This window comes from Python bivittatus, unplaced genomic scaffold (assembly GCF_059951505.1).
Source record: "Python bivittatus isolate LINGU-HERP-01145 unplaced genomic scaffold, Pbiv_v1 ctg000020_np1212, whole genome shotgun sequence".
NCBI lineage: Eukaryota > Metazoa > Chordata > Lepidosauria > Squamata > Pythonidae > Python > Python bivittatus.
Window position 1 is genome coordinate 96,216,324 of NW_028277030.1, and position 13,021 is coordinate 96,229,344.

General features: G+C 40.2%; 1 protein-coding gene and 1 long non-coding RNA gene across 4 annotated transcripts in view; one reads left to right on the plus strand and one right to left on the minus strand.

Moving 5' to 3' along the window:
- LOC148217133 (uncharacterized) overlaps positions 1 to 4,597 on the minus strand; it is a 34,689-nt gene extending 30,092 nt beyond the window's left edge. Inside the window, exon 1 of the long non-coding RNA XR_015796785.1 lies at positions 4,197 to 4,597. This is a non-coding gene — a long non-coding RNA (uncharacterized LOC148217133). The remainder of the gene's footprint in view (positions 1 to 4,196) is intronic.
- Positions 2,919 to 13,021, plus strand: part of VIT (vitrin) — a 58,067-nt gene continuing 47,964 nt past the window's right edge. Inside the window, exons 1-2 of one of the 3 annotated variants that reach the window (XM_007420926.3) lie at positions 2,919 to 3,173; positions 3,313 to 3,414. The gene's annotated coding sequence lies outside the window, so the exon portion shown is untranslated. Of the gene's footprint in view, positions 3,415 to 3,946; positions 4,123 to 13,021 lie in introns of those variants that run through there. The other 2 variants (XM_088144607.1, XM_025168354.2) reach the window with 2 other exon arrangements.

The following is a 13,021-nucleotide window of genomic DNA, read 5'->3' on the forward strand; positions in this document are numbered from 1 at the left end:
CAAATATCTAAGCATGTTGTTGGCATAATGTCATCAATGCACATGTATCATTGTGGTTTGCTGTAGACCCCTATGCAGCTAAGCCCAGACTGCTGTAAGACTAGGGAAAGTTTAGAGCATGCTGTCCCAAAGCCCTGTACTAAGGCAGAATGTATATTCACATTCAGTTATAAATGCTATGTATTTCAAGTTGGAGAAAGAAAGGGATGGAAATATTTCTGGGAATCTTGTCCCCACACTGAGATTTCCTTTCATTCTCAAAACTTGAAATGGCAGCTGTAATTTAACATTAAAGATTAAACTTCAATGGCATTTGTTATGGTTACAACTTATAAACCAGAATAACAAAAACTGAAAAGAGAGTAGAAAGAAATGCCCCCTGCCTTCCTTAAATTACACCAAAACAATATAATAAAGAGCATCAAGTTAGCCCATTTTGATTGATGGCATAGCTCTCCATGACTCAAAAGCCATATTTGATATCCAGTTAGTATTTACACACAACAAAAACCATGCATGTCACATAACTATTCCCTTATAGAAACTTTCCATCATTCATATCCCTCTCAACATAGCCTGTCTCCTTCCCCCACACCTTATAATCTGTGAAATGGATATTATTTGGCTCCAAATAGTAGCTCTAGGCTGTTCTGATTTTATTTCCTAGCCCAGACAAAAGTAATTGCTCTCCCCCACCCCCCGAAAATGGATTCATTGCCATTTCCTTAGATACAGGTAACTTGAAAGGAGCTTGATATAAGGAGAATGTTTCCCAAACTAGAAAACATTTTAATTATTGCTCCAAAGTAACAATGAGTCCATGGTTTGTATTCTGGCGCAGGCACATTGTATAAATAATGATCATAATTAACTTAACTCTATCTTGGGAGATTTTTATGGAAATATTTTCGTCTAGCAAATAAAAACCTGGCAGTAATGAACTATGTCCCAAAGGTATGTTTTTCACCTTTGTGGTGGCTTTATAGTGGCTCTCTAGATGTAGTTGAACCATAGCTCTAAGTAGTACTTTCAGTAGTTAGGGGTGCTGAAAGCTGAAGTTGAGAACCATCTGGAAACCCACAAGTTTCCTATGCCTGCTGGATCTATTTTTATCTATTGGTTTGATTCTGGACTACTTAAAAAAAAGGCCCATGAAAACATCATGATGCTTCCTCATAGAGGCTGTTAAAAAGTCATAGCAAGGTAACTCTAATAATCTTTCTAACCTCAGAATACTGAATAATTAATTGGCTGATTCTTGTATATTCCATGAACTAAAAAAAGCCAGCTTAATTTGCATCTCATATTGCTCCTCTCAATTCAAGAGATAAAGTTATGTGTGTAAAATTGTGCCTATTCAATTAATATGTCATTTCACAATTACTTGAAGAATAGATACTAAGGTCATCTAGAGGTGTGGGGTGAGGGATCATCAGGCCCAGCTGGACATGCTGTGGAAGTCTCGTCCTGGTGCCTGAAGGCTGTTAGAGTCTGGATGGTAGAAAGAGTAAAGCTGAACCCTTTACAGAGTTGCTGCTCTATTAGCTCTGATGTTGCTCTCTGTTAGCTCTTGTGGTGTCTCTCCAGAAGTTAACACTGCCCCTGAGGGAGCAAGTCCATGACTTGGGGTCCTCCTGGCCTCCTGGCTACTGTGGAAAGGGCAGCTAGAAGCTATGGCCAGAGGAGCCTTTGCCCAGCTGCAGCCCTACTTGAAGCAAGAGAACCTTGCTGTAGTGTCTCGTGTCTTGATCACCACACATCTGGATTACTGCAATGTGTTCTGCATGGCTGAAGACTTCTCAGAAACCTGGTTGTCAGTAGGTTTCTGGGGGCAGTTCAAAGTGCTGTTTTTGATCTATAAAGCCCTAAATGGCTTAGCACCAGGGTCCTCCTCAGGACCATCTCCTCCAATTTGACCCATTCAGGGTGTCTCTCCTGAGGAAAACTTTTACTAATGCCCCATTTCTGGAAAGTAAGGGGAACCAAGGCTTGGAGGCAATGTTCCTCTGGGATGGCCCTGGTCTTCTCGAATGATCTCCACTTGGGATATTGTCTCCATCCTTAACAGCCTTCCAAGCTGGTTACACCAAGTTATTCCAGAGGACTTTGGGGTGAATTACGATCTCATCAGGGTTGTGTTATATGATTTAAAATTAACTTAATTTTAACTTTAATTTACAGTGGACATTGTTTTGTTTTGTTTTGTTTTGTTCTGTAATGTAATGTAAAACAAAATATATAGTATTTTGTAACCTCCAAGAGTGGCAAGAAGTGGCAATATATAAATTAATTAAATACATACATGCATACATACAAACATCAACTTTAAAAGTCTTTCCTTTGAGAAACAATTGTTCTCAACAACATATTTTCTTTGCATCTTTCCTCTTTGCTTTGTCTTTTATTTTGCAATTATTAAATTCCAAGCAATACACCAGTCAATCAATTCAGTTTGTTTTGACTGAAGATCAGAAACAAATAAACAATCTCCTCCCAATAAAATGACATGGCCATGAGTTTTCTAGTTTTTATAAAGCTTTTATTGATTTTTACTTTGGGGTTTGAGGGGGGTGCTGTTTTTACTGTTTTGGGTGGCTACATAAGTCTTTTAAAATAAATACATAGCAATAAATAAATGTATATATCAAAATTGTAAGTATTGCCTAAAGAGGCTCTTGTGGGCATTCCACTCAATAGAGCCTCGGGCATTTATCTGCAGTTATTGATAGCTGCTGTGCACAACTTTGCAATAATGCAAGTAACAAAAGTGTTTTTGTCTGATAGGATAAAATTAATGTAGAAGTCACCAGACCAATTTGGCACATCTAATAACAAAGGAAAAAGGAAGCTTTTCCAGCTTCTCAGCATAAAAGCACCAAAGTAGCAGCATGTGAAGGATAAAAGCAAGCATCACAGCCAGTTTATTTCCTTTCTATCAAAGACATTCCTAAATGCAAGTTTTGGTAGTATTAAAATAAATGTCCTTGCCCTTTTTTTTTTTAAACAAAACCCACTATCCAAAAGGATATCAAGTCTGTTGTGACATTACTTACAATGCAATACTCCTGATAAAGCAATATATATATTTTTTAACAAATTCCCACTAGGGGGAAAAAAGGTGGGAGGGAGAAGAAATTCAAAAGAGCACGGCCGAAGTCAGCAACAACATCACTGTAAGGAGTCTGTGTTTGTCCTGAGAGAGAGAATATAAAGTGTCTTTCTTGCTGCTGGGAGTTTGCTGGGAATATTTGATGTAAAAGAGAAAAGGTGCCCAAACTGGACTTTGTTTCTTGCTTGTATCTGACTCCTTAGACTAAGCCTGCCTGAAGACTGTGGTGCAGACAAGCTCAGGAAAAGTAACCAGACTTTCTGGATGAAGAAAAAGAATTTAAACAATTGCACACTTCCATCAAGGTAATGCTGATTGTTTCCCTCTAATGCCATTTGAGATCCAATTTTGGGAAAGGGTGGGGGAGGGGGAGGGAGTGGAAGAAGAATTTGTATTTTGGATAATTTGGTGGTGGATAATTTGTATTTTGGATAATGATGTCAGTGGGGAGATGCTCAAAGGGAAGAAAATGTTCCACCAATTCTTTGCAAACTGATATATTCAAAGAGTTTGCAAACACACATCAATGGTGCCCCCAAAGTTTTGATAAATACTACCTGATGGCCTCAGAATAATTATAATTATAATTCTATAAGCATCTGTATATTTTCTCAGATATGCATTTTTCAGTCCAACCTGCACTTATGTGTTAAATCAAAATAGGACAAATATTGTGACAGCTTACACACTACCCTTACTCAGGATTCCAGAGAGAACTTTCCATAGGAAAAAAGCCCTCCTGAGAAACCAGGATGTGTACATGGACTGCTATAGTGTCTCGTTCTCTCCCTTTCTCCCTGTCCCTCCCCAAATGCTTTTGTGCTGAAGGCTGCGATGTCTTTAGCGCTTTGAGGAGCCCTCGCATTATCGAGCCTGCCGCAGCAGCTCACCTCCTCCCTGAGAGATTGGATTCTTGATAAGTTTCTGCGATGGGGTTTGTGTCAGGCTAGCAGCAACATGTACAGACTGCTCCAAGCAACATTTCAGAGAAAGAAATAAACTTCCTGAAAAAGGTTAGCTGACATTAACTGCATCCCATGAGCTGCAAGGAAGCATTTCAGATTTGGAGAAGCGATTGGGGAAATACCTTTAGGATGGGTCTCCTTTCCTTCCTTCCTTCCTTCCTTCCTTCCTTCCTTCCTTCCTTCCTTCCTTCCTTCCTTCCTTCCTTCCTTCCTTCCTTCCTTCCTTCCTCAGGTCCCCAAATCTTCTGGCAGATCAGAAAGCAATTAAAATGTCATCATTCATTAACATGTCAAATTGCAGCAAAAGGAATTCAAAATCGCAAGATTTTCCCTGGAAGATTCACAGCAAAGGTAATTAGTGCGTATGATACACGTGTTTGTCTTTGGAAGGCAAAGTGAGTTCTTGCCATCCTTGTTAAGGCAACCCGTAGTGTAGCTCAGCAATTACAATTACATCCCGGTTAGATGAAACAAAAGATAGTGAAGTCTGATTACTCAATTTGCAAAAAATGACTACACCCCTTTTCCCTACATCATTTTTCTGAGTTTAACCTCTTACTAAACTTTGAACAGACTTGTTTCTTATTTCTCTTTAATCTGATAAATTGCTTGGGAAACCCAAGAATCCTGGAGTAAAAAGCAACTGCATTTTCTCTTACCGTTATCAAAATGGCAGTATTAGTACAGACTGCACAGTGGTGGTATGCTAAAATGCTAGTCTTCACTGAATAATCAGGATTTTGGTTGACCTGAAGCAGAGAACCGTGGCACCTGGACTTAAATTCAGCCCATAGTTTCATTGAACATTTAGTCCAATTTTTATTATGGTGTCATTTTAGAGTTCTTGGATTTTGTTTTCACTCTCTCCTTGGCTTCCTCATTTATGTGTACAATTTGTCTTCATGCTGCTAGTGGTGTTTGGAAAGTTCATCTCCCATTGTGTGATGAAAAGGAACCCATTTTCTTTGTGGAAGATTCAAAGCAATTGAATCTTATATTAGGGTTAAGTTACTTTCTGAAAGAGAGCCAGTTTGGTCTAGTGGTTAAGGCACCAGGCTAGAAACCAGGAGACCGTGATTTCTAGTCCCTCCTTAGGCACAAAGCCAGCTGGGTGACCTTGGGCCAGTCACTCTCTCTCAGCCCTGGGAAGGAGGCAATGGCAAACCACTTCCAAAAAACCTTGCCAAGAACCCTGCAGGGACTAGTTCAGGCAGTCACCAGGAGTCAAGACTGACTCAGGAAAGAAAAAAAAAAAACAAACTTTCTGAAGGCCCATTCAAGCTACCCAGATCTTAATATATACCAAAGATGAGCTCATGTCAAGCATGTTCCTATTTGGCGCTAATGTTTAGGTGTGTATGAATTAATAGTGGTTACTCAGAAGAGTATTTTATACATGTTCAAAACTCACATCTGTTTGTTTATTAAAATATCACATAAAATCAATTTATGAGAATAAGTTATTTTATTAAATTGACTCCACGTTAGCATAAAGCCATTCAGTTAAGCTTAGCTTTTTTTTTTTTTTTTGGTGAGGATGGAATATATTCTATAATAAAATGCAATATATCCTATAATAAAATGTTTCTTTCACATTCTATTTCACATTCTCTATGTAGATGTTCTAATAGAAAATATGATGCCTAGGGTATTGTTGTACCTATGAACGCTGTATCTTAGCTGTAACTGTGGTTCACAAATCTTCATTTAATTGAACTAATGCCCAGGTAGCTGGAAGAGCTTCAGAGCTGAAATACTCTTTGCTGGCTGCCTGCCACTGATTGGCTTTGGATGCCACAGACATAGTGACAGTCTTAAGAAATAAAGGTAATGAGAGGTTGGTGGCTAGCCCTGCACTCAGTGGAGTTCCAAGTTTCGGAGAAGGGAGGCAGGCAGGCAGGCAGGCAGGCAGGCAGGCAGGCAGGCAGGCAGGCAGGCAGGCCATGGTTTGGCCTGAGCAAAAGTAGATTTAGGAAGAAGCAGAGGCACTGACTAATGGAGATCCAGCTAAGGAAGAGTAGGAAGTAGAGAGACCTGGGTTGCCTTGGGAATGCCCAGGGAAACTGGGCACATGAGGAAAGCAATGGGAAGAGTTAGAAGACTTGGAGCAGTGACAGAGTGCAAGAGAGGAAGAATAGAAGAAGTCTATATAGGCTTTGGGATGTCTACTTTGTGTGTGAGAGAAGGGAAGAGAAAATGTGTATAAGGTGAACATGAAGAAATAAATGATTAAGTCTAATGTGGGTAGAACTTGTGAACAGGGATGTGCTGACCACAATTGGGACTGACAATTTGGCTGTTAAGTGAAGTGGTCACTAAGTGAAACCATGACTGGGCTTATGATCTTACTTCAGCTTCCCTTTATTTTACAAACCTGCAAAGTCATAAATGTAAGGATTGGTTATAAAGTTACATTTTCATCACCGTTGTAACTCTGTACCAGAATGTGAGAATGACCTTGGAAGATGGGGGGAAGAGATGCTGCCTAGGGAACGATCATACGAAAGAAGGAAGATTCTGCAACTGAGTAACAGGCAGAGAAAGAATTTAGAAAGGACCCGCTCTAACTACTCAGGCAGTAAATAGGGAAGGTGGGAGGTTTGTGCTTTCAGACTTGCAAGATTTTCTTAATGTAGCCTAACAATAAAGCAGAAGTAGCTCATCTGGTTGTGTTTCCTGTCTGGTTTACCAGGGAGGGCTGACAAACTATGAACAGTCACTAAACAAGACAGTTGCTAAACCAGGTCTACCTGTTTGGAACTTTGGGTTCAAAGAAGTGAATTTGTGCTTCAGGGCATGCCTAATAGCATTGCAAGCCTGCTTTCTGTGAAATGGATTTCTGTTTGAGTAAAAAATGGTGATCCGCCACATCTAGAATGTGCCAGATTGCTGTAGGACAATATATGGCCTTGCTGAGATATTGGTGTCAAGCCATGAAGGACTTCATAGTTCAAAATGAGCTTCTGGAGTCAGGCGTGGTAGACAATGGTAGATGCCCACTATTTTAGCCTTGCTTGTTTGGCATCAAAAGAAGTCTTGCAGCATTCGGAATTGGTGAGGTCCCCTAAAGTCATCAAATTAACCCATAAAACCTCTCTTACCCCTGTCTATTCATTGGCTGATTGAACTACATTTTCATTTTTAAGTAAAGCTCTTCCAAAGATTTGAGGCAAGTAACTACAAGCTGAAACCATTATCATAAAACAAGAAAAGAAAAAGGTACTAACAGATAAAAATGCTAAAACTTTAATTCTATACAAGTCAGAAAACACCTCCCCTCTTCATCTTTCCAAAATATTTCCATTGTTTCTAAAGCAGCCTAAACTTTGATGAATTCCCAATACAGTTAAATCCATAGCCATATGGCAACCAGAAAGAAATCTTTTTTATGTATCTGAAGTGTATTAATAAAACCCAAAGGGGATTTTAAAAAATGGATTATATGCCATCAAGCCAGCATAGACTGTTAGCAGCTGTGGAGTCCTTGGGGTTCTCTGAGCTTGGTTCTTTTCTTGCAAACATTTCATTACCCGGCTAGGTAACATCTTCAGTGCTGGAATGGAGTGGGGTTTGCTCTCTGTTTATATACTGTGGCATGCCCTGCCAGTGTTGGTGGGGGTGGGGGTTTTGTTTTGTTCCTCTGGTAGTTCCTTGATTAGGGTATTGTTTACTGCTTGATTGTGTCCCTGGTGGTAATTTCTGCTTATCTGGGTCATGATTGCTGGTGAGGAAATGTTCTGGTCTTTTGTTTTCTTTTCTATTGTCTCTTTTGAATAGTGGGCAGATGCTGTTTATCTCTATGTGCCTGTTGATGGCTGCCTTGTCTGAATACCAAGCTTCCAAGTATTCCCTTGCATTTTTGGATTTAGCTTAGTCTACAATGCTGACAGTTTCCCAGTTAAAACTATGGTTAAGTCTGTCTATGTGTTGTGAGATTAAGGAGTTTTCATCATGTCTTCTGAGTGCTAGTTGGTGTTCATGGATGCGCTCTGCCAGCCTTCTGCCTGTCTGTCCTACATAGTGGTTGTTACAGTCCTTACACTGTATGTTGTAGATGACCCCTGTTTTTTCTTCTTCGGCTACTGGGTCTTTTGGTTTACTTAAGATATTTTGGAGGGCTTTAGTTGGTTTGTGTGCTACAGAGATGCCATGTAGTTGTAATAGTCTGTTGGTGGTTTCTGAGACATTTCTGATGTATGGCAGTGTTATACTTTTCATAGCTTGTGTAGGTTGTGCTGCAGTAGGTTGAGTGGTCAGGCACTTTTTGATAAAGTTGCATGGATATCCATTTTGTTGGAAGATGTTGTATAGATGGTCTGTTTCCTTTTTCTAGTGTTCTGGGTTGCTGCAGTGCATTTGTACTTGCTTGAATAATGTTCTTACACAGCTCCTCTTGTGGGAGGTTGGGTTGTTACTTTGGTAATGGAGTACTTGATTAGTGTGGATTATCTTCTGATAAACTTGGGTTTCTAATTTACTGTTGTTTCCTCTGTTGATGAGGATATCCAGGAAGGGTAGCATGTTGTTTTCTTCCTCTCTGATGAATTTTATTCCTTTGAAGATGTTGTTGGTGGTTTCATGTGTCTTCTCTAGTTGTTCTTTTTTATATAACAAAGGTGTCATCTACATACCGGATCCATACTTTAGGTTGTATGTGTGTAAGTGTTATAGTTTCTAGATGTTGCATTACAATCTCTGCTATGAGTCGTGACAGTGGTGATCCCATGGGTGTGCCTCTGATTTGTTGGTATATTTGTCCATCAAACTGAAAATAGGTAGTGAGGCAGAGGTTGATGAGGTCCATGATTCTGGGTATTTCGATCTGGGTGTATTTGGTTAGGTCAGGTGTGTTGTGTAGTACTGTTAGCAGCCACATGGATAGATCTTCTTCTCCAGGGTGATATTTCCCCCATCTGGCCCTTCAGGCCTTTCAACAGTGTATCCATCCATCACCGCTATAATTGAGTCCATCCATCTTGCTGCTGATCTTCCTCTTCTCTTTCCTTCCACCTTTCCCAGCATCATAGACTTCTCAAGGGAACTGAGTGTTTGCATCGTGTGTCCAAAATATAAACACTTCAGCCTGGTCATTTGTGCCTCAAGTGAAAACTCTGGATTGATTTGTTCTATGATTTGTTTGCTTTCTTGGCTATCCATGGTATTGTTGGGAGTCTCCTTCGATCACTAAACTTTAAAAGCATCAATAATCTTTCTCTCTTGTTTCTTCAAAGTCCAACTTTTGCTTCCATAGGGAAAACCATTGCCTGCAAGATTTTGATCTTTGAAAGTATAGACACATCATGGCATCTGAATTATCTTTTCCAAGGCCTTCATTGCCACTTTAACAAATGCTAGTCTGTGGCATATTTCTTGAAAGTCATAGGTGCTATTCATAAAAATAAGATACTGGTGGTTAACCATAGGTCCTTTCCCCACTTGCAGTTTTAATCAGCACCAGTAACCCTGATGTCTTGCTAAGTAATACAATGCTAGCCTCATCCAATTCCCCATCCAGAATTTAACCAGCCTTCTATCACCACTCCATGTTCCAGATAAAAAGTATTTTTTCCCCATTTAAACAAATAGGGTTTCATCACAGCAATGAGTTGGCTAAAACCCATACAGCTTTGTAACTTCTTTCATAGACAACTTGGTGTGGAGAATTGCCTCTGGGTGTTGTCACAAGTGTGGGTATCTCCAGAGATGTGGTCATCCCCCATTTCTTCTGGTCACTAATGGGCATCTGTTATGAAAAAGTCTTATGACTTTTGTCCTTTCAATACTCAACTCCAGGATCCTTCCCCTTAACCCATTTTAATCAAGCTATTAGCATAGTTAGCTGTATATAAGTTGTGTTTCTTCTTCTAGCTCACTTTTCTTTTTTTGTCTCCTACCAACTGCATACCAGCATAACACTTCACTGCAACACACCCCAGAAAATGGATAGTGTTGAGGAACCAAGAAGAAAGAAGATAAATATTTCCAAATACTCCAAAAGTTCTTGTTAATTTCAATAGCTTTCCTAAGACCTGTTGATTTCACCTTCCAGGGGAAAGTTCAACTCTGACCCCCATAAATGTACCACTAGCCCCTAAAAAGTAAAATGAGGAAAGGAACAGAGGATGATGAGATTCTGGGTAGAATCTCAAAGGCATATTAGGAATGGAAGAATAAAAGCTGATTTGGGGCAAATATGAAATGTGAACTAGTCCAAGGTGAAAAGGTGCAAAGGTGAAATGGTACAAATTGGAAGTGGTATTAGGGTAGATGCAGCATCTGTGTTCCTTTGCTTTATACCATCTTGATTTGTGCATGATTCCTTCTATGAGATGACATTGACAAATACAAAGAGTGACAGCACCATAAGGTTGGAGACTTGTCATACCACAACATAATTTGGCACCAAGCCACTTACAGACCTTTTGGAACCAGAAAATGGTTGATGACATGGAGAACCCAAATTTATGGCAGCAATTGATTTCACAAAGGGAGGGGTGGTTGGTGCTTTAATGCGATAATGGGCTAATGCTCAGAGTATTTGAAATGTGGAATGGGGCAAAGCCTTTTCAAGTTAGACTGAACATACTTTGACTGGTTTTAAATTGATGTTTGTATTGTAGCTGTAATCATGATCTGGACTTCCAAGCACAGCAAATAATTAAGAAGATGAAAGCTTTTGGGAATAACCTATTTTATCTGCCAAATCCTAAGATTTAAACCATTCCCTCACTTTTGTCTGAGTTCTGCTTCAGCTGACTTACTGCATGAAGGCAGGTGTGTGATGTGTAAACATCTCCAGCAACATCACTGGAGCCAGATTAAAGCAAGAAGCAGAGCTAGGTATTATCGATAAGGCAAAAATATCCATGTGATCTTATGGAGATACCTTACCAGTATGAGCCTGAAGAAATAGGAAAGAACACAAAAGCATGTAATTGTCACCAGACCTAGAACAAGACAGAGGATTTAGAATGGTTTTGTTAAGCTGTAGGTAGCAATCATTATCTAACCTTAAGGATTTTTAAATAAAATACTTTATGCCTCTTAATTATTATTTATAGTCCCGTGAATCAAACTGTACTGTGTTTTTAGGCTGTGTTCACATCTTGATATAGACACATTGCATTATTTTCACTGGTAGTGCCTGCTTTCCTCTTTCATAAAACATCAAATGCATAATTGAGAAACATGTTTTACAAGGTGTTGTGTATATTGGACACAGCCCGCAATGTGGTTCCCACACAAATTCCACTGGAAAAGAATGCAGGATTTGTGGGAACTATTGTGGGAATATTGTGCTTATTTATTGTTAACATATTGGCAGAGGCAAGACCATGCATTCCACTCCTCTGGCTGATTTGCATCCAAGCACCAGTTAGTTTAATGAGTTATTACTCATTAATTGTTAAGTGTATATATATAAACAAGTTATATCTTTGACAGCATACTGAGAGGGTCTAACAGTCTGCTGTCCTTCATACTGTCGCATGTTCTGTTTGTCTTCTGGGACCATGGTCTCCATGTGAAAAGAGCCAAAGGGATTTAGGAGGTGAACTTCTGTGGAAGCCTGCCGAGCTGGGCTTTTTGGCTTGGCTAGCTGGCAAGTCATATTTCAGCTAGTGTGCCACAGGCATCTGGGCAAGTGCCACTCAGCAAATGGTGTCCTTAAAGAGGAGGGGTGTTGTCAGCAAACAAAGGTTAAATCCAACATGCAGCTTTGTTTTGGAACAGTCCCTACCTTTGATTCCCCCCAGCTCCTAAAGGATCTTTTTGCAAACTGGAAGGCTACCAAAGATGAATTAGTTGCCACCTTTGCAAAGAGATGTCTTTTGTGTCATCTTGTAAGCTAGAAATGTATGGAAGTGCTATTATGAATGAGGTTTTTGACTCAATGCATTCTCTCATCACCCACATTGTGTATTATGTATATATTTAATATAAGTGCCATGTTCCAGCTCCCTGTACTAAGCCCTGGGGCCTGGTCTTCAGAGTTTAGGTGGCCCTGATCTCCATCTGTTGCTACTTATGCATGGTCACCTTGTAATAAGTCCCATTTCATTTGTGATTTAATCTTGGATGAAAGGGCCAACCTGGTATGTATTACCAAACCTGGTTGGGCATGGAAGGAGGGAGAAATGTGCCCTCCTAGATTTTGGGTGTGGCTTTTAGCAGTATTGCTCTGAACATAGCTGGATGTGAGAGCCTTTTGTTCCCAGCTGCATAGTGGCTTCCCTGCCCAAGCTTCTTGTCTCAATGGTCAGGTTGTGAAGTTCCCTAGATGGATGGTTCTGAGGGACTTCAACCTGCTTCCTCTGGGTCCAAAGCTAGAGGTGACTTGAGAGTCCATGGCTACCATGACAACTATGGACCTGATCCAGATTATTGATGGCCCATCTTCAATGGCGGAGCACTCTGAACTTGGGTTTTTGCCTCAGGGCAGTGGCAACATGAGTTCATGTTAGGGGATCTTGTCATCTGTCCGTTGTCAAGGACAGATCACTCCCTTCTAGCTCTGGAGTTCTCTGTGGCTGCCCACAGTTAGGAATGATGAATAACTGCCTATAGACTGGTTAGCCAGAGGTATTTGACATATAAATTAGGGCCCATCAACTTATAGATTTTCTAAAGTTCATATTTTAGGGGATGGGAATAGTTCTGATGATAGGTCCCATGACAATTCCATCACTAGGCCACTCAGAATTTTAAAGGGCCTTGTAATCCTTTGGATCCTTATATCCCCTCCTCTTCAGCATGTTTTTTCAACCTTTCTTCAGAGGTCATGCTTTGTTCAGAAAAGAGAAACCCGCCCAAAAAATCCCTCAGGAAAATGGTGCTGGAGATTTTGTTGCTTTGATTTTTTCTATTATGTCTGGACACATACAAACGGGGGCCACCCCAAGCCCCTTCTCATTTGGAAGACGCAGAACCCTTTCTGGCAAGCAAGATG